The 21,186-nt window shown below is 46.6% G+C and overlaps 1 protein-coding gene across 1 annotated transcript in view; it reads right to left on the reverse strand.

The window, feature by feature from the left end:
* NUP93 (nucleoporin 93) overlaps window positions 1-407 on the reverse strand; it is a 132,348-nt gene extending 131,941 nt beyond the window's left edge. Inside the window, exon 1 of the mRNA XM_084644580.1 lies at window positions 255-407. The gene's annotated coding sequence lies outside the window, so the exon portion shown is untranslated. The remainder of the gene's footprint in view (window positions 1-254) is intronic.
* Between the last annotated feature and the right edge of the window lie 20,779 nt (window positions 408-21,186).

Consider the following 21,186-nt stretch of genomic DNA (forward strand, 5'->3'; position numbering starts at 1 on the left):
AGAGCAGAAGAAAGTGATTGCTTCCCCCTTCCTCCCTCCAGATATGCACTATACTCCTTGCTAACACTAACAAATCCTCTAGGAGCAGATTCTCCCACTCTCATTTTCCTGGCTTTGGCTGCTGCCAGAGGGTAAAGGGGTAAAGATGCTGTCCGTTTGAAGGCTTTTAAGTGCTTTTGTTGAAAGATCAGCAACATTATTTAAAAGACAGCCAGAGAACAGCTCTCCTTCCCTCCTGCCTAGTAGTTTCTTACCTTGCCATCTGGATTTGTTTCATGCTGTCTGCCTCGCTGGTGACATGGAGCTGCGTGATTGTCTGGTGTCTGACATTCATACTGCCAGCATCAGACACTGGCCTTCAAGGACACTGGATCCAGCATCCTAGTTCAAAATACCAGCTGTCTAGGATAGAGATAGTAGATGGAGGATTTTTCCCCCCACCATCTTCTTTCTTTTCTCTACAGTCCTTTAAAGATTGCACAGTGGTGATTTTCAAGATTACAGGAAACACAAGGAATGTACAGGGATGCCCTGTCCTTGGGCAGAAGAGTGTTCTTCCAACCAACTTGATTAGGATGGGAGGCTGCCAGGTTGGGGGTTGGTTAGTTATGTTTTGTTTTTAACAGTTCCTGTTTCCTGCAAGATTCAACCAAGATCCCAGGCCTTTAGTATGGACTAAATTGGCACATGTTTGGAAAGTGAGCGAGAGGGTACAAAAAGTCTCCCTCCTTGCATCCCAGCATAGGGCTAGTCAGTCATTGAGCTCCCTGAGCCTGATCCTGCAAGGTACTGAGTGCCCTCGACTCCCATTGGAATTGAAGGCAATTTAGTACCTTTTGCAGGTGACACTATGTACCTTGGGGATTGGGGCCCATAAGGGCACTCTGCTTGAGGGGAGGGATGAGCCTGCCCCCTTCTGTGGCCGTCAGCAGAGATGACCTAATGTGTGGGTACTGCATGCATTCCCACAGTCACTGTGACTTCTGGATGCAAAGTCAGTAACCAGACCTTCAGACCTAGGGATCGCCCGTTCTTTGTAAAGTTACCTGTTTTCAAAAACCCTCCACTATATATGATCCCACCCCACCAGCAGACAATGAAGTATTGTGGTTTCAGTTAACAAATAGTTGTGACTTGTATAATTTTACAGTAATGATAGAAAGCAACAATTCTGTGATCGCTCTTGTGACGCACTCTATATGATTTTATAAAAATATGCTAATGAGTGTGAATATAATGTAACTGGAATATGCTTCATGCAAAAAGTGTCTTGTAAAATATCATTACAAAGTTTATAATCTACTGCGTGTGGTCATCCTATTTGTATAAATGTATCACTCTTGTATCTGAAACTAGAAATATAAAATATAGCTCTGAGGCAGCCATCATGAGAAATCCCCTAGCTACCACCTGAGCTGGAACAAGGGCTGTACCAGGGGAAAGGATTGGGCCCAGACTAGAAAGGTGTCCGGTCTGTGAAAGAAACTTATTGAAACATCTCTAAGGGTGAGATTTTATCTGTATTGAGTTTTTATTACTGTACTAGACTTAGACTTGCGTGTTTTATTTTATTTCGCTTGGTAATTCACTTTGTTCTGTCTGTTACTACTTGGAACCACTTAAATCCTACTTTCTGTATTTAATAAAATCACTTTTTACTTATTAATTAACCCTGAGTACGCATTAATACCTGGGGGGGGGAGACAAACAGCTGTGCATATCTCTCTATCAGTGTTATAGAGGGCAAACAATTTATGAGTTTACCCTGTATACGCTTTGTACAGGGTAAAACAGATTTATTTGGGGTTTGGACCCTATTGGGAGTTGGGCATCTGAGTGTCAAAGACAGGCACACTTCTGTAAGCGGCTTTCAGTTAAGCCTGCAGCTGTCAGGGGACGTGGTTCAGACCTGGGTCTGGGTTTGCAGCAGGCTAGCGGGTCTGGCTGAAACCAGGCAGGACACTGAAGTCCTAGTCTGAGTGGGCAGGAAAGCAGGAGCAGAAGTAGTCTTGGCACATCAGATGGCAGCCCCCAAAGGGGTTTCTGTGATCCAACCCGTCACAGCTCTCTTCATGTTATTATAGACATGGAACTTGAGTCAACCCTGCCGGTGCATTGGGTTGCAAATTGCCCCTCTCTGAGATAATAGGGACTACTGCTTCCCAGGGGGAACTCACCCACAGGGGAAAGCTATCAGTGTTTTCACTACTCTGCTTGTGCAGCACCTAGCACAGTGGGGCCCCAATCTTGATTACATAAACATAAAAATGGTCAATGGTCCATTTAGCTCAGTATCGTGTCTTCTGACAGTGGCCAGTGTCAGATCTGTAAGAGGGAATGAACAGAACAGGGCAATTATTGAGTCATCCAGTCTCAGCTTCTGGCACTCAGAGGCTTAGGGACATCCAGAGCATGGTGTTGCCACTCTGAGCTTCTTGGCTAATAGCCATTGATGGGTCTATCCGCCATGAACTTACCTAATTATTTTCTGAACCCAGTTATACTTTTGGCCTTCACCACATTCTCTGGCAAAGAGTTCCACAAGTTGGCTGTGAGTTGTGTGAAGAAGTACTTCCTTATGTTTGTTTTAAACCTGCTGCCTGTTAATTTCAACTGGTGATCCCTGGTTCTTGCACTATGCGAAGAGGTAAATAACACTTCCTTATTCACTTTCTCCACACCATTAATGATTGCATAGATCTCTATCATATCCCCCCCTTAATCATCTCCTTTCCAAGATGAACAGTCCCAGTCTTTGTAATCTTGCCTCACGTGGAAGCTGTTCCATACCCCTAATAATTTTTGTTGCCCTTCTCCGCACCTTTTCCAAGTATGTATCTTTTTTGAGATGGGAAGACCAGAACTGCATGGAGTATTCAAGGGATGGTGGTATCATGGATTTATACAGTGGCATTATATCCACTCTATAACTATCCACAATGACGCCAAGATCTCTCTCTTGAGTGGTAACAGCTAGTTTAGACCCCATCATTTCGTACGTGTAGTTGGGATTATGTTTTCCAATGTGCAGCACTTTGCATTTACCAACATAGAATTTCATCTTACGTTTGGTTCCTGTTTTGTTGGTTGGTCTCTAGGAACACCGATAATAAACATGAATAATAATCATAATTAATATCTTCTTTGGGGGCTCCATCGGGGATGGCAGCTTTAATTTCCACAGGAGCTCCACGGCAAAGCCAGTGGCAGAGGCAGCTGGGGGATGGGTACAACAGTACAGCCAGGAGCCAGCAATGCCCACTTTTGGGACTGCATCAACTGGCTACAGCTCTTCCAATGACGTGGGAATTACAGGGGCCATTTGCTGCTGCAAACTCTTCTCCAGATGGACTTCTCTTCATTAGGGTCTCCAGTGCCTCCTTCCAGCACAAACTCTGCATCAGTGAAGCCCAAGGCTTACAAATGCTAATCACCCAGGAGAACCCGAAATTCAGAGATAAGCTTGTTGCTTTACAATGAGATGTAACATCAAAAAAGAAAGGAGAGCGCTCGGGCCATTATCCCATCATGCTTCTAGGGGATAATGTTACACTTAGCATAGATCTTTTCTTCTTGCAGGACAGCTGATTTATATTATCTACAGGCCCAGTCTCGTAGCCACTCCATGTATAGAACTCCCACTGTCTCCGGTGGGAGTTGTGAGCTCAGAGCCACCCCGGGTCAGGGCCTATATAAATCCAGTGCCACTAAATTGCTGCACTACCGGGATGAAGGTACCAGACAGACAGGCTAATAGTTCATAGCGCACTCCATAACAAAATGGGGAATTTTTAACAAGGATTAACCCTGACTGACGCATCATAGGATGTTATGATTTATTTATTTTTGTAACTATTGGTGATGATAAACAGACAATCCCTCTGCAAGAATCAAGAATGGGAACAAACTCAGGGGAATAATAAAAACATGAATAGCAATTCCTAGGACCTAATTCTGTCAGGCCTTTATGATTTAATTCTGGCATTGGACTAGTGACAGTGATTCTGTGAGGAGTTTGTGATGCAATTTGGATGAAAAGCAATACAAAATAAAACCTGAACTGTATGTCTACATTGCAAAACAGAATCCGTTATCCCCTACGTATGTATAGCCAGGTTTGCCTCAGTTACACTGCTGTCAATGGAAATTTGACTCTTTGCAACAGAGGACAGAATCGAGCCTTTCCTGCATTGTAGCCATAGCATTACTGCTCTCATGCATTATTTTGCATAGCAGAATTGACATACTCGGCACTATATTTTGCCACACAGCAGCTCCATATATGATGATGCCAGAACTGTGATGAATCCAGCAGCTGGATAAAAATAGAAGTGAACATGTATAAAGGCCATTGGTCTTAAGGTACTTAACTGATGTATTCAAGTTTGTCTGAATAACATGACGGTTGTGATACAAACAAGGCAAGTTTGAGTTGACGGTTCCCACTATAAAGTGCCCATTGTCCATAGGTGTTACAGATGTGTGAGTAAAGAACACAGATGTTTCATTACATGAGTCCTGGAATGCTTGTCAAAACACTTGTCAAAAGCCTGGGCATTACTGGTAGTAGGGTTGGGCGAATAATGTAAAAGAAGTGCCCAGTAACGTTCGTTTGCATAAACCCACAAATTCACTTCAGCATTTATGACCCTTTCTTTTCACTTTTCATGTCAAAGTTTTATTTGCAAGAATAAATTATGAATGAGTGTTGCGAACACTCCTGTGTGCCTGTATTTGTTATTATTTATATTGCAGTAGCACAAGTCCCAGCCATGAGCCAGGACCCCACTGTGCTAGCTTAGGTTAGTTTAACATCTCCTCTGCCTAGTGGCAAATGGGGCAAGCAATTTTTCTGACTGCTGTCTGTCCAGAGCAAGATGTTTGACTCCATTGTAAGTAGTCTCCATGGCGGGCGCATTCTTTTTGATTGTCCAGTGATAAGTCCTTCTTTGTCCTCCACACCATCTCTTCCCTCCCGGTGGAATCCAATCTAAGACCCATCTTGTGCTTCTGCCATGAGGTAGCCTGATGACATGGCCAAACCACCATAGCCATCCCTGTGTGATTACTGCATCCATAATCTGCTGGCCCATGCAGTGCAACACTACCGTTTCAGTAGCATGATCTCTCCAATTAATTCCCAAGAATTCTAAAACAACGATGGGCAAATGCATTCAGCCTCCTCTTGTGAACTTCCACCATCTGCTATGTTTCTGAGGTGTACGGTAATGTTAGAAGGACAATAGAAAGAACACTGTGCTAGGCGGTGTACAAGCAGAAAAAAGACAGTCTTTGTCCCAAAGACTATTTTGCATGAGCATTCAGGGAACATACCTCTGGCCATTTTGAGAGTTATTTATGGGTCTTGGAGGATTTGTTTCTGGAAACAATGTGACTTAGGTAATCATATGCACCTTGCAAACAGCAAATTCCAAACAGCGAACACCCAAAGCAATAATCTTGGCAGCTAGGTTGTGAGCATCCAGGTAAGCCATTCATCAAATAATTTTGAATGAGGAACATATCTGTAAAAATCAGAGTCTTTGCAGACAATTCACACACAAAAATAAGGGAGTTAAGTTTGTCAAATTAGTTGTTCAGTGCATATAATTCGCTGCTGCCTAACTGAATGCAAGGCATAAAAACTAAGTTAAGGGAAAGAATCAGTGTGGTGAGGCTTTGACAGAAAAATTTAATTAGCAGTTCCAAGCATACGTGTTAGAGCTATATTGTGGAAACAGATTTGTCATTAAAAGACAAAACAAGACGACAAAATTCATATCAGTCCCCTTTCAAAATATAGCAATTAACAAAAATATACACTCAACCGTTGTCCACCAAAGATAAGCCAGCTATGCCTGTACCCACAGGATGACACACTATGGCTACACAGCAAAGAAGAACCTGCGGCTGGCCCGTGCCAGATGACTTGGGCTGTGGGGCAGTTTCATTGTTGTGTTGACTTTCAGGTTGGGGAGGATGGATCCTAGAGCTCGGGCTCCAATCCAAGCCCAGAAGCCTACGCAGCAATGAAACAGTCCGAGCCTGAGTCGGCTGGCACAGGTTTTTCTTTGCTGTGTCGACAAACCCCCACACATGCATGTATAGTATGACTGAATGCGCCAGACCACACATGATGGGACCCACCCTTCTTCCTCCAAAATCTTACAAATTAGGGCCAAACATCCACCTCCTCCCAAATAATATTTCTGCAGACAATCAGCATTTCACATCTGGACTGGTCTTCCAACTGCTCATCTTCCAAAAGTTTGGCTCCAGGTGCAGCTCCCCAGACATAGCCTTGGAGCGAATCCAGGCAAAATAAACAAATATGAAACCAAAGAATAAGAAAATCCTTCAATACAGAATAAATGACAATGGCACCTGGTTACAAACTTTTTGCATAGGCTGGTAGTTACAACTTAGTAGCTCTTTTAGCTCTAATAAGCTGTTGGAACTGACTCTGCAGCAATTATTACAAGTGAAAGATCTCAGTTCAGAATTTATGTACAGAATGATTAATTGTCCCTGCCAGTGTCATTTTCAAGCCTGAGAAATAGCTGGGCAGTGGCCAAATGTTTTATCTGCACTGGGATGAATTCAGGCCAAATATGGCTCAGATTTCTCAAAAAGAGGGACCCAGAGCCAGTTTTGGCACACAGGAGTTTCTGGTGGAGTTGAAAAGACAACTGGGAGCAGGAGGTTGGGAGGGTGGGCATTTGAGACTTGTCTACACTCGTCTTCACAAAAACCATTGCTGCTGGTGTTAGATCAGTAGGAGCCCTAGCATAGATACATCTCCCAAGAACAACCTGTGTTAACCTACTTTTCAGCTGGCTTAACTAACAAGGGTATAAGTCCTGGAGCCACAAGAGAGTTCTCTGCACTAGGCCTCCCACCAGCCTTTGTCACTGTTCTGCCGAGCAAATCATAGCAATGGTGGGAATAATTTTATACCATATTGACACGGCCTTGTGGTGTGGGGCGTTCTGTTATTTTCTTTGTTGGGCCTGTCCTGTAGTAGGTGACTTCTGGGTACTGTTCTGGCTCTCTCAATCTGTTTCTTCACTTCAGCAGGTGGGTATTGTAGTTGTAAGAATGCTTGATAGAGATCTTGTAGGTGTTTGTCTCTGTCTGAGGGGTTGGAGCAAATGCGGTTGTATCGTAGAGCTTGGCTGTAGACAATGGATTGTGTGATGTGGTCTGGATGAAAGCTGGAGGCATGTAGGTAAGCATAGCGGTCAATAGGTTTCCGGTATAGGGTGGTGTTTATGTGACCATCGCTTATTAGCAGCGTAGTGTCCAGGAAGTGGATCTCTTGCGTGGACTGGTCCAGGCTGAGGTTGATGGTGGGATGGAAATTGTTGAAATCATGGTGGAATTCCTCAAGGGCTTCTTTTCCATGGGTCCAGATGATGAAGATGAAGTCACCTACTATAGGACAGGCCCAACAAAGAAAATAACAGAACGCCACTAGCCGTCACCTTCAGCCCCCAACTAAAACCTCTCCAACGCATCATCAAGGATCTACAACCTATCCTGAAGGACGACCCATCACTCTCACAGATCTTGGGAGCAGGCCAGTCCTTGCTTACAGACAGCCCCCCAACCTGAAGCAAATACTCACCAGCAACCACACACCACACAACAGAACCACTAACCCAGGAACCTATCCTTGCAACAAAGCCTGTTGCCAACTCTGTCCACATATCTATTCAGGGGACACCATCATAGGGCCTAATCACATCAGCCACACTATCAGAGGCTCGTTCATCTGCACATCTACCAGTGTGATATATGCCTTCATGTGCCAGCAATGCTCCTCTGCCATGTACATTGGCCAAACTGGACAGTCTCTGCATAAAAGAATAAATGGACACAAATCAGACGTCAAGAATTATAACATTCAAAAACAAGTCGGAGAACACTTCAATCTCTCTGGTCACTCGATTACAGACCTAAAAGTTACAATTCTTCAACAAAAAGCTTCAAAAACAGACTCCAACGAGAGACTGCTGAATTGGAATTAATTTGCAAACTGGATACAATTAACTTAGGCTTGAATAGAGACTGGGAGTGGATAGGTCATTACACAAAGTAAAACTATTTCCCCATGTTTATTCTCCCCCTCCACCCTGCACTGTTCCTCAGATGTTCTTGTCAACTGCTGGAAATGGCCCACCTTGATTATCACTACAAAAGGTTTCTCTCCCCCCCCCCCCGCCCTCCTGCTAGTAATAGCTCACCTTAAGTGATCACTCTCGTTACAGTGTGTATGGTAACACCCATTGTTTCATGTTCTCTATGCTTATGCTCAAATAAATTGATTAGTCTCTAAGGTGCCACAAGTACTCCTTTTCTTTCTATGTATATAAATCTCCCCACTGTATTTTCCACTGAATGCATCCGACGAAGTGAGCTGTAGCTCCCTACTGACCACTGTCCTGGTGCCTGGCCCAATAGAAACGTCGGCAGATTGTCATCCTCTGTGCCCGTGAGACGGAAGACTGCTTAGCAGCCGTGGAGTCGCGCTTCCCTTGGCCACATTCCTCATGCCCTGCCAAAGTCCATTCACATCCTTGAAAGAGAAGGCATCTTTTCTTGACACTTGGCTTCATTTGCAGAGTAAAGCCAGCTCTGCTGCTGTCCCAAAGGCTAGAGCCCCTTGGAAACCAAATGGTTCAGCTATTGCCCATTTTTGCAAACAACAGTGAGAAGATGCTGTGTCTGGCTTAATGCTTGGGCTGATTTGTAGCAGTGACATGGAACTGGCTACATTCTTCTTCTTCTTCTCCTCAGCTGCTACCTTTCCCGATGCTTCACTTATATATTTATTCCCATGCATATCTCAGTGCAGAGATAGCCAAAGTGCAGCTATCTGCAACCGTCCTCTGTGTAAGGTACATATATGGCCCCCATTACTGCAGTTTTTGAGCATCTCAGTCTTTAATATATTTATCCTCAACACCCCTGTGCAGGAGGGAACTGAGACCCTCCCCATTTTACAGATGGGAAACTGAGGCAGAGAAACTAAGTGATGTAAGAAAGGTAAGATGGTCCAGTGGTTAGGGCACTTAGGGCTTGGGAGAGTCAGGTTCCATTTCTTGCTCCACCACAGACTTCTGTGTAACCCTGGGCAAGTCACTTAGGTGGAATAACATATGCAAAAGCTCTTCAGTGATTTGGAGCCTAAGCACCATTTATAAAAGTGACTTGAACACTTAGGAGCCAAAGTGACTTCTGAAAATGGGATCTAGGCTCCTACTCCTAAGTTATTCAGATGCTTTTGCAAATTTTACACTCTGTGCCTCAGTTCCCACTCTGCTAAATATGTTACAGATTGGGACGCACTCAGAGATACAGTAATGGGGGCCAAAAAGTAGCTGAGATCAATGTTACTGATCCAGTAATGGTTATCCATGTGCTGCCCCGGTATCATAGTTAGGGATGCCTGAAAGTTCTGTTTTTAATTCCATCACTCAATATATTAGTGTGACATTACGCAGGGCACAATATGGACCAATGAACAGCAGTGTCCCCTCAGTTCTCCAGTCTGTGGTCCCTTTTACACTGCTTTGCTGTGAGAGCTACCACTCCTGGGCTGCTCACACGCAGCCTTCAGCATGTAAGTTATTCCCAGTTATACTGAATGAGTGCTTTAGCCAGCCACACTTGAATTACACTGCAGAACAACACCGGCAAATTACTAGTCCCAGACTCTCCCCAAAAATGTACATCTCATACCGGCCAGCTCTCTCCTGGACAATACAAGCTCATGTAAAGTCCATCATTTTACTAAAAGAAAATGACATACACAAATCCTGTTATGCCAAATGGAGTTTCCAAACACTTCAACCCAAACACATTGGTTTAGATAAAACAGTAAAACAAGTTTATTAACTACAGAAGGATAGATTTTAAGTGACTACAAGTAATGAGGCATAAAAGTTAGAACTGATTACAAGAAAATAGAAGTGAAACACGACTACTTCCCAGCTTAACAAGTTACATGAATCCAAAGTGTTGTTGATGCCGTGGGTAGAGAGAAAGGGAGAGATAATTTGGGGCATCTTCTTCAGCTGAGGTTGAGGAGACAGAAAGTCTGCGTGGATGAGAACCCCAACCTGTTTCTTTGTCAAGATGTAGATTTTTCATCCACACCCTCTTTCCTGCCAAAAAATAGTCACTTAACCAGGTGATGGTCCATTTGATTTTGTTGACACCTGGCTGAGGCATCAGCTAGTCTTTTGCTTCTGAGGAACTGGATTGTGACTACTCCCCAGACTTGGAACCTGTCTTAGTAATGTCATACAGTAGAATCTTATATCTTTACATACAATATTGCCACACATATTTTACCAGGACAATAATGGTCAGCAAATTATCAATTTTCAAATGATACCCCACAAGGCATACTTTGTACGAAATTCATTACAGTCCTGTAAAAGGGGTGAACATAGGGGTACAGACTCTCATAGTTAGATTTTTTTTTCTAACTACAGAATGTAATGGAATTTGCTCTCTGTTTAATGGCATCTAAGAGTCCAGTAGAATGATTGTTTGGTGTAGTGACTGGGGCCTGGATGGAGGACAAAAGTCGAATGAGTGGATGATACTACCTAAGCCATTCTTTTGCTCAAAGTGAACATTCATGACATTTGTTCTGGGATTCATGATTAACTCATTCAGGATACTGAGTAACTGGGGAAAGTTCTCCTCTCTAAGAAATATGCATGTCATTGATGATTCAGAAGCTGGCAGGAGTGACATCAGAACACTAATTGTTTTAAGTGTATTTTTGGCATTTTTATGAAACAGGCAACCATCCCCCTCCATGCCCTCTTGTGCACATGGCCCTGCAGGTACACAGCCCTCTACTCCCCTGGCTGGCTATTGGAAGCCATCACTCCCAAAATCTTTTAAACTGCAATTCCCCCTGTGAAGGGTCTAATTTATGAAGTCTCTTACAGCATACTAATTAATCTTTAGCCCCTCAAGACTAGCCCTTGTGCCCCCTTGATTCAGGGGTCCCACAGCCCTCCTCTGGGGCCTGTGTATGCCATTTCCCATAGATTCCCCCTCCTTGGGCAGGAGTCTCAAATCCCCCCTTCTGTGACCTGTGATGTTAACTCAGGCTAATGCCAGCCCTCAAGCAGGTTCTCCGGGCTGGCCCCCTTTAATTCTGTCCTTTCCCCCTAAGCAGGAAGGCCTCCTTAGAGTTGTCTGCCTGCTTGCGCTCTCCTTCCTTGGCTCTCTGATGGCTTCTCTTTTATCCCTGGGCATGGGTCTGATTTAGCCACATGATCTACCTCCCATCTGGCTGCAATGACTTTTGCCACCTGCGTCAGAATACGAGTGAGGCTCAAGTGGGGCTGGACCACTACCTCTTAAAGGGGCCAGTCACCCTGTGACAACGTGAAGTCTATTATTCTAAAAAAACATTGCCACAAAAGTTTTGTCACTTTTTTTTTTTTATTGTGACAACATGGTCATCCTATGTGGAGACAATGGCATCAGTGAGAACCCAGAGTTACTCTATGGATGGCAGTGGAGTGGTGCCGGATTTACATCAGTGCAGTGGGAAGCAGAATCTGTCAGGCCACGGCATCCTACAGGCAGTTATTCTGGCCCCACAGAATGCGGCTGAAAGCACTAGCCAGTGTGCTCCAGCACAATGAGACAAGGAATCTATTCCTTCCTCTCACTGGGGTTCTGCTTTCACCCTGCAAACAGGCGACTCTCATGGCAGGGCTAATGAAAACAGGGCTTTTAAAGCCCTAGACTGGTTGGTGCCACGTTATGGTCTTCTAACGTGGAGCCGGCCAAGTATCCGAGGCGGCCTAACACTCCTGGAGGACTATTTGATTTCGGCACGTCTGGCCTCTTCCTTTGCAGGGCTCGCCATGCAGGAGTCTGCAAGGCCAGAGCTTTATTTCCAACAGCCTGTTTCAGAGCAATTACCATGAAGCTGTGCAGTGACAGCAGAGACATGGGGGAAATGTAGATCCCACGATTATAATCAATGGGAAATAGATTTTTGTCTTTTTAAATTAGCCAGGGGCCTGCTGTACCTTGGTTCCCAGAGCTCCAGGCCTTTTTTTGTTCTATTGTAGCAACTCTCCACTGAAGTGACACTTTCCAGAGACTGCGGGCTAGATTCTGCCCCCAGTACAAGCCAGAGTCATCCCGCAGTTCGTCAGGATTTGCACCGGAGTCAGTGCAATCGGAATCCAGCGTTGAGGGAGTATTTGTGTGGCGGGGCAGCACTGTACATTGCCGTATGTGAACGCGCTGCACAGGAATATCGCCGGGGCCCTGCTGCAGAGATGCTAACGGCGCAGTGTCAGAGATCCGGATGGAGCACATCTGCAAAAGAGCGAGGAAAATGGAAGGCTGGGACAAGGAAAACGCATTGTTGCATGCTCCTCCTGGGCTGGAAATTGGAAGGAGACACATTCTCTTTCCCACGCAATTCCCTGACACAGTTGCACAGCCCTAGCTGGGGATAGTCATCTCATGGTTGACACGACAAGCCCCGTTCAGCGGCAATTACCCAGATGCCACAGGACAGCTATATCCTTTGGAAAATGGGGGAGTCCGCCAGGACCCAGGAGGCTTTAACAGCCCACTCCATTCTGGAGTGCCGTGAGAAGAAAGGATGCTGCCCAGCTTTAGAGAATATTGCATAGCCTCTTTAAGGGCTGAGTGAATTTCACCTGTGCAAAGGTCAGCACAAGGCATAGGTACAAGTCCTCAAAATAGGGCATAAGTGTGGTGCATAGACCTTGTGCAGGCTTTCCACATGGGGTGAATAGCTCTCCCTGTGCAAATTGTAACCCCAGGAGACATAATTGTTAACTGGAATCGTGCAGGAAGAATAAAACGTGGCTAGAGATCAATCTCCTAAAGGAGGAAATGTGGGGAAATTCCTTTCAAGCCATCTCGTAAAACAGAGTCTATCCATTTAGGATAACCCAAGAACAGGAGCCCTGATATGGGACTCTCCAGAAAGCCCAGCTCTGCCTTGCACCAGACAACCCCCAAGCCAGAAGCTCTGCGGCCTGAATGCAGTCCAAGCCTGGATCCAAAGGTACAGTCATCTCCACTAGCAGGACTGAAAGGTTCTCTTTCAGCAAATTATTTGGCAGCTGCCCCTGAATGGCTGAGAGCTCCCTGAGGACAGAAGCAGTGCTGGGGTGGGAACCCAGCCGGTGCACAGTGCCAGCCTATGAGCCACTTAAGTCCCATCCAAGCCCCATTATGAGGATTTAAGTGAGACTTCAGTGAGGTATAAACCTTGGGGGAGATTGTCTCACCTCCACCCCCAAACATAAGCCGCCCTACCTTGCCTCCCCTCACAAATCCCAGCGCCGAAGCCATGCAAGGGAAGCCAGAGAGCAAGGGAGTCTCTCAAGTGCACGGAGCATCTGGGCTGCTCCAGATTGCAGAGCAGCCCACAAGCAGCTCCTGGGAGGATGCTGGAAATTGGAGCGTGTCAGGGGCTGCTCCACTTTAAGATGGGGCTATTTCAGCTCCTAGAGCGACTCCGAATCCTGAGGACACCAAGATGGCTGAAAAGTCTTTGCCCGGTCACCCCTTCACCCCAACCTGCACTGGGGTAAATGGCACCCTGTGAGTAGATCTGGCTTTATCTTCTTATCCTGCCATGCTTACAAGTTACTTGGTGTTTGTTATAAATAAAAATACCAACATTTAAGAAAAACAGATGGAAGGTTTTTAGGTACCCGATTTGGCTTGCCTTACGCTGCTTTCTCTGCAGAATTTAAACTCTCCGTTATCTCAGCGTAACTCTTTTTTTTTTATTTTTAAAAAGCATGCATGACTTACGCTAGGTCCGAACATAAATAACGACACACGAGCCCCTGGAGCCTTTGTCTACTACGTATGCTGAGTTGTCAATGTTGAATCGAGCACCCCTGTTTGTTCTGTTTTAATTTCAGAACATCTGAAGAATGGACTATGGGCCAGATTTTGCTCCGGGTTACAGAGGGGCCACCCCCTCCCCACACTGATGGAATTATTCCAGATTTACACTGGTGTTGCTGTCTGCTGAATGTGGCCTGATGGGTTTTGCTGGGGTAGGAACATCTGCCCATCGCTTCTATACTCCACAATGGAACCAGTTCTGCTCCTACGAATGGCCAAACGCCCAAAGCTGCAGAGTGAACGCTCAGAGCTTGGTTTCTGAGGCTGGTGCAGGCTACGAGCCCCTTGGACTTTACCCCACCCCTTTGGCTGAGTTGTGTCCCCAGCATCAGAGGAATCAGGAATTTTAAAGCTCTAGAAATAAAAACATGTTTGGGGCCTAACTCCCCTTTGAATGAATATTCTCAATAGGCAAGATAACAACAATGGCCCCAGACACTAGAGACTGCAGCAGCGTCACTGCAGAATTACAGACCGCGGCCACAGGAGTCCTTTCGCAAGAGAGCAAGTCAGGCGCTGACTCGTCCGCTAACGCCCTCTGCTGTCTAAAGCAGAGCATGACTTTAGAGCTCAGCATGGAACAAGCTTCTCTAAGCACAGGCCTGGAACAGCAGCTACGAGCTCAGGCCCCGCTCCTGCAATGAGCATCACAGGTGGCCCTGGGGCTCGGCTCAGAGGTCTTTCTCCACAGAGCTCACTACGGGATCAGAGCCCAGTGCGTGAACCCTGTGTGTGCCAGCACCGAATTTGTGCCGTCCGGTGCGGCATTTTAAGCAGACGGAAGAGAACGGAAGCAACAGGGCTGAGGCAGCTTTCCTCCTTTCACTGCCTGGTTATCAATCATTGATGATAAGTCAGTCACAAGATAACTCAATAGTCTCCTCTCATAATGGCTTCTTTGCCTTTCTACTTCATCAAATCTCCTTTCCTGGCTCCTGCACAAGCCCCATTAATCTGTGAAAAACACTCATCCTTTCCCCCACCCTTTTTGATTTACTATGTTTTTTTACAGCCTTAAAATCAACTTCCAGTCACATGGAAGGGTGCTTCTGTCTTGTTTGGATTCTGGTTGAATTGTGAATCCGTAAGATCAGTAGTCAGATGTGCAAATTGATAACATCTTGTTGAAAAATCCCCAGATTATGGCCAAATGACATTAAGGTTAAATGGATAAATTCAGAAATGCCAAACCAAAGTTGCTTCTGCATCCTTAACTGTCGAGTTGGAGCAATGTATTGCATAGGCCTCTTCTCAGTGATAAATACTTGGGAGGCATTAAGATACACTATCAAAGTAATAACATTTCTGCAGTGCCACATGTATGCAGTCAGCTGTTGTTTTGATTTCTGTGTATTGCACGGTTCAATCTCAAAGGAGTCTGCTGTCGACAGAGGTAGGCTTTTTGCATTCAGTGCCAACTCATATCTATGGACTGATTCTAATCTCACTTATCCCAGTTTTACCCTGAAACATATTCTACTGTCTTGACATAACTCATGATACCAGACAGGTGTAACTGACAGCAGATCTAGGCCCACTGTGCGTTCTCTCACAGAGACTTTACTTGTGTTCTTTCTTGACTCATTCTTCAGGCCTAATCCAAACACACTGAAATGAATGAAAAGACTCTCACAATCTGCCCCCTACATTAGGTCTCTAAGTCGTTCTCACAGAAAGCTGACTGTAGAAAGACATCACCTGCATGGCTACTAGATGTACCATATATTCTGCAACAGAGATACACACTAGAGGAGGGATGTTCCTTTGGTGGACGAGGTGGGTGGAAAGGGGTGTATAAAAGGAAGCAGAGGGAGAGTTTCTCTTTACTCCTGCTGGGCTCAGTGGCTTGGGAAGGCTGTGTCATAGGAAGGTACATAGGATCCAAGAATGGGAGGCCAGAATGCAGCCAGCCAAACCAAACCCTTTAAGAAGGCCTCCACATCATCCCTAGACAGCTGTGTTCCTAGTTCTCCTCGGGTTCTATGCGGCAGGCAGGTTTTCTGCCTCTCTCTTAGGCAGCAGGTTGGGAAGGAGCAGTTTAACCAAATGCCAAAAGCTCTTACCTCAGACCTGTGAGTCAGTAACCAAACATAGTATCTAAAACCCAGCTCAGGCTAGGATCATGGGGCCTGCAACTCCTCCCAGCCAGCATGACTTCTAATCTCCTCTCTCTCTTGCTCAATTTCCTTTCCCTGTTTATATATATATATATATATATGTAGCCCCATGGCAGGACAGGGTGTTTCTTGACTTCGCTCCAGGCAGTTGGGCCAGAAGCGCTAACCTGTCCCTTAAAGGGGCAGCACACAATGTCCAGTTTGAACTGGTCCACATGCGTTTTTATAGACTCTCACTTTTGCAGATGCCTAGCTCCTGGGATAGACGCATGTAAGACTACCCAATAAACAAACACATTCCATCAAGTCACAACCGCTCCTTGCAGAGAAATGTACGCACAGCTGGGACTTACGGAGCGACAGCCTCCAAGGCCACAGTGGGTACGTCTCCACTGCCATAAAAAAACCCCATGGCACCGAGACTCAGAGCTCATGGGGCTTGGGCCGCAGGGCCACAAATAGCCCTGTAGACCTTTGCGCTGGGGCCTGGGCTCCGAGACCCACCCCCCTCGCAGTGTCTCAGAGCCCGGGTTCCACCCCGGGCCTGAATGCGTACACTGTAGTTTTATAGCCCCATGGCCCAGTCCCACGAGCCTAAGTCAGCTGACCCAGGCCACACTGCGGAGTTTTTATTGCCGTGTAGACCTACCTACCTGGGCTGCTAGAAAATTTCACATGAACTTCTCTGGGCTTTGAGAATCCTGTTCAAGTTCCTGTGGCAGGAATGGGCTATTGTAGCCACAGACCATTCCAGCCCCTGCCTCTGCAGTGCGAGCTCTAGACAGGTGCCCTCTGTTAAACACTGATAGTCCCTGTACAAGCCTGGTCAGGGTTGGGTCTGGCTATAACATGGCTAGACAGCGTGGGTGATGCGGACACATTTTCAAATCACATGCTGTGGCCTGGGTAGAGATCTAGAGCTGAATTCAGATCTGCTGGCACAAGCAGTGGCCTGGCCCAAACCCTAGGCGGGAATCAGCCAAGGAACAGCAGGGAGCATTACTATCTTTGCCCTTTCTTGGGGGTTCCTTCAGGAGGAGAGCCCCTAGCAGCCCTGCGGGTTCAATGTGCATGAAGGACGTGCTGAGGAAGTGCATTCTCCCCATCCTTCCATACACAGCCTTTGGGTCTGATCCAATTCTTGTGTTCCTATCCTAGCCATGCCCCTCTCCAGCCGATACTGCCCTCCACGCTGAACCTCTGCAGGACCCTGGATGGAGAGTGGATTGCTGCTGCTTTCCTCCGGTACAACCTTCTCGTCCTCAGATTTTCTGCCCCTGGGGCCCTGGTTTAGATGTTCCCTAGCTGGATTAAAGCCATGGCTATGATGAAGGTCCTGCCAACACGACAAAATGTTTAACCAAGTCCCCTGACGTTTTTGTAACTGTGGTATCGATGGGCCCTTATACCCACAAGGCCACATTCTCATGCAGTTCAAAGCAAAAAGGTTCACTCCTCCTGGTCGGCAAGGCTGGCTCCGGGAAGGGGGACAGTCTAATACGGGCCTCAGCAGGGAATGCTGGGAGTGTTGAGATGAAGGAAAGGACAGGCAGGTGGCAGCAAAGACTTACAGTAACTTTTGCCTGACACCTCCCTTGCTCGTGGCAGATACGCTGTGAGAGAGGCAGCAAGCTTACTAAAGAGTTAAACACAACGGAAGGGCCCTAGCGTCTTCCCTCTGCATTTGCTTTTCCTCTCTCCTTTGTCTTGTGACTATTTTTGTCAGCAGTTCAACCGCTTCATTCACCCTGCTCTTTCCGGGTGCACCGTCAGAGAGCACGGCGCCAAGCGAGAAGGCGCCAGACACATTCATAAATTACAGTGCAGACAAGGGGCCAATAAATGCTGTGTCACTGAAAGTCAAGCTGAGCTTTGCCATTGACTTGAATAAGAACTAGATCAATCCCCAAGTTACCAGGATGTACACACCCAAGAGGCCTGAAGGGTCTTTAGAATGAACTGGCTGATCAGCTAACTCAAGATACGCAATCTCTCATTAAAATCCACCTCTGTGCTGGAGGACTGGACAGCAGCCAGTGGCATAGCTATCTTTGAAAAGGCACTAGAGGTGATCCTGAGAATCACAGACCCCAATGAGCATTACTTCTGTCCCATCTACATTCATTTTAATTCTCATTTCAACCAGAGTTATCAAATTTCTAGATCGGGGTGTCAAATATACCGTCCCTGGGCCAGATCCTGCCCACTTGATGTGGCTCCACAGGACATATTCAGATTGGTCAGAATCATGGTTTTCACTGAAAAAGCAAAGTAAGTTTCCAGCCCTCACGGCTGATCTCTCTGCACACCTTCCCAATGACAGCACTGGAGAATGCTGTGGACTAAGGGGAATATAGAGTCTTACATGTATATCCCGGTCCAGGGGGATACTTTAAAACAGAATTTGGCCCTCAGCACCAAGAGTTTGAGAGACCCTGCTCTGCACAAACACGAAATGAAAGACTTTGCCACAGAAAATCATGCTTCACTAATCTATGAGTTCTTTAAGCCTGTCGACAAAATAGTGGCTAAAGGAGAACAGGTTGATATAAAATTTCTTCGGATTTTCAAAAAGCCTCCAAGAAGAGGCTACCAAGGAAACTAACTAGTCCTTGGCTGAGGTAAAGTTCTGTCATGGATCAGAAACTGGCTAAGAGACAGAAAACAAAGAGTAGGAATAAATTAAATGGTCAGTTTTCATCCTGGCAAAACATCCACAATAGGCTGCTCAGGGGCTCTGTACCCAGGACTGGTGTTGCTTAATATATTCATTAAAATCTGGGAAAGTGATCAGAGAGGTGGCAAAATGTACAGAAGACACATACATTTAGGTTGGTTAAGGGAGGCTGTGTGGCACTTCAGAGAGACACACAACTTGTAAACTCAGTAAATTTGAGCTGGACAACTTACAGAGTCATTTCGAGAAGAACTGCAATTAAAGCCTCCCCGTTAACAATTTAAGGCCCGGACTAGCAAAGCACTAGGGCCCTACCAAATTCACGGCCATAAAAAACACGTCACGGACCGTGAAAGCTGGTCTCCCCCGCAATGAAATCGGGTCTTGTGTGCTTTTACCCTATACTATACAGATTTCACAGGGGAGATCAACATTTCTCAAATTGGGAGTCCTGACCCAAAAGGGACTTGCGGGGAGGGGTCATGGTATTGCCACCTTTATTTCTGCGCTGCTGCCTGCAGAGCTGGGCGGCCAGAGCGCGGCGGCTGCTGACTGAAGGCCCAGCTCTGCAGGGAGCAGCGCAGAAGTCAGGGTGGCAACACCAGACCAGGCCATCCTGACTTCTATGCTGCTCCTGGCGGGGGCTCTGCCTTCCGAGCTGGGCTCCCGGCCAGCAGCTGCCGCTCTCCAGCTGCCCAGCTCGGAAGGCAGCGCCCTGCCAGCAGCAGGGCAGAAGTAAGGGTAGCCATACCGCAAACCCAACCCCCCAGCCACACACACACATACACATAAACACACCCCTCCTTTTTGGATTAGGCCCCCTACAATTACAACACCATGAAATTTCAGATTTAAATAGCTAAAATCATTAAATTTACAATTTTTAAAATTCTATGACCGGGAAATTGACCAAAATGGACTGTGAATTTGGTAAGGCCCTCGCTTTGCCGGTATGGCTAGATCAGCAGAGCCACCTAATGTAGTCGCAGCGTATGCCGACAGGAGGAGGAGTTCTTCCCTCCCACCTCCCTGAGCAACATTAGCACAGCTGACTGAAGCCCTCTTCCCTACGCTGCGTCTGCACTGGGGATTTGGCTGGCATAGCTACAACATTTTCCCCAAATTGGGCCCCCTCACTGTTACAAAGGGTCCTCAGGCAGGTCCTCAGGGCTGGCTGAGCTCAGCTGTTAGCTCTGAGCATTGCAACCTCTGGGATTGCAGCGCCGCTAAAATTTGGCCCAGCCGCCACAAGATCGGGGAGGGACAAACAGGTCAGATTCGAGTGAGTGGCGCTGCAACCCCATGCATCAGGTCGCAACACCACTCACCAGTTTGGCCCAGCTGGGCCCCCAACACGATGCCCGCAGCAGGAAGCCAAGCTGAGCCCAGCCAGCCCCATGGAACTGGAGCTGAAGGAGGTACCCCTATGGGGTGAGTGTGGGGTGGGCACTAAGCCCCACCACCCAGCCCTCCCCTCTCCCCCCCAGCACAGGACCTGACCCACCCCACACCTGTTTATTGGGTTGAGACAGGCCACCCCCCCCCCCATTTTCTGGGTCACAACAGGCCATTTCTCCCCCACTCCAATTACTCGTTCAACATTTACAGAGAGGCCCTGAGCACAAGAAGTTTGTGAACCACTAAGCTGGGGGGTGTGGTGTTCTCACACCCTTAAATGGCAGAGCTATTCCAACAAAGCTTTGTAGTACAGACTTGGCCTCAAGCATGCGTTTAACTCGAAAGCCCTATTGAAGCCATGAGTACCACTCCCATACTCAAAGTTAAGCCTGTCCTTAAGTGCTTTGCTGGCCCATGATTCCAGCCCTTTGCAATGAAGTGAATTAATCCTTCTGGAATATCCCTATTAAACCACTCCCCCCTCCTTATGTTTCCTTCCCGCAGGGGCCAAAGTGAGCCCCACTGGCAAGCCAAGCCCCCACAGAAGGCCTTATTGATATCCCCCGCACATGCCCGGAATGGAATGAGCTTAGTCACCTGCTATTTCTTCCCCCAGCTCATTGTTTTCCAACCCGCATTTACTGAACGGCTCGAACACTGGATATTCTGTTCGGAACAGATTTTTAGGAGGTTCCAAGGCCAGCCACTCACTCTCTTTAGTTGCGGAAGCTATTTACGGCAGACCTGGGGTGGCACAAAATGCCCGTAATTTTCTACTGCTGCTGGAGATTCTATGTGATACGTTCACCAGCTCTTACAAAAAACCGGGAACCAAAACACGAAGGCAGAGGAAACGCACAAGAAGGCACAATGGACGCAGCAGCTATTATGGGAAGAACAGCCACCACTTAGCAGGACAGCGATTTGCATTTCTCCCACACCTTCCATCCAAGGATCTCAAGCATTAATTATTTAAGCCTCCAACATACAGCATTTTCCCTGTTTTCCAAATGTGAGAGTCAGACAAATTAATTAAATGATTTGCCT

Source organism: Lepidochelys olivacea, assembly GCF_965140295.1.
Source record: "Lepidochelys olivacea isolate rLepOli2 genome assembly, chromosome: 12".
In the NCBI taxonomy this organism is placed as follows: Eukaryota; Metazoa; Chordata; order Testudines; family Cheloniidae; genus Lepidochelys; species Lepidochelys olivacea.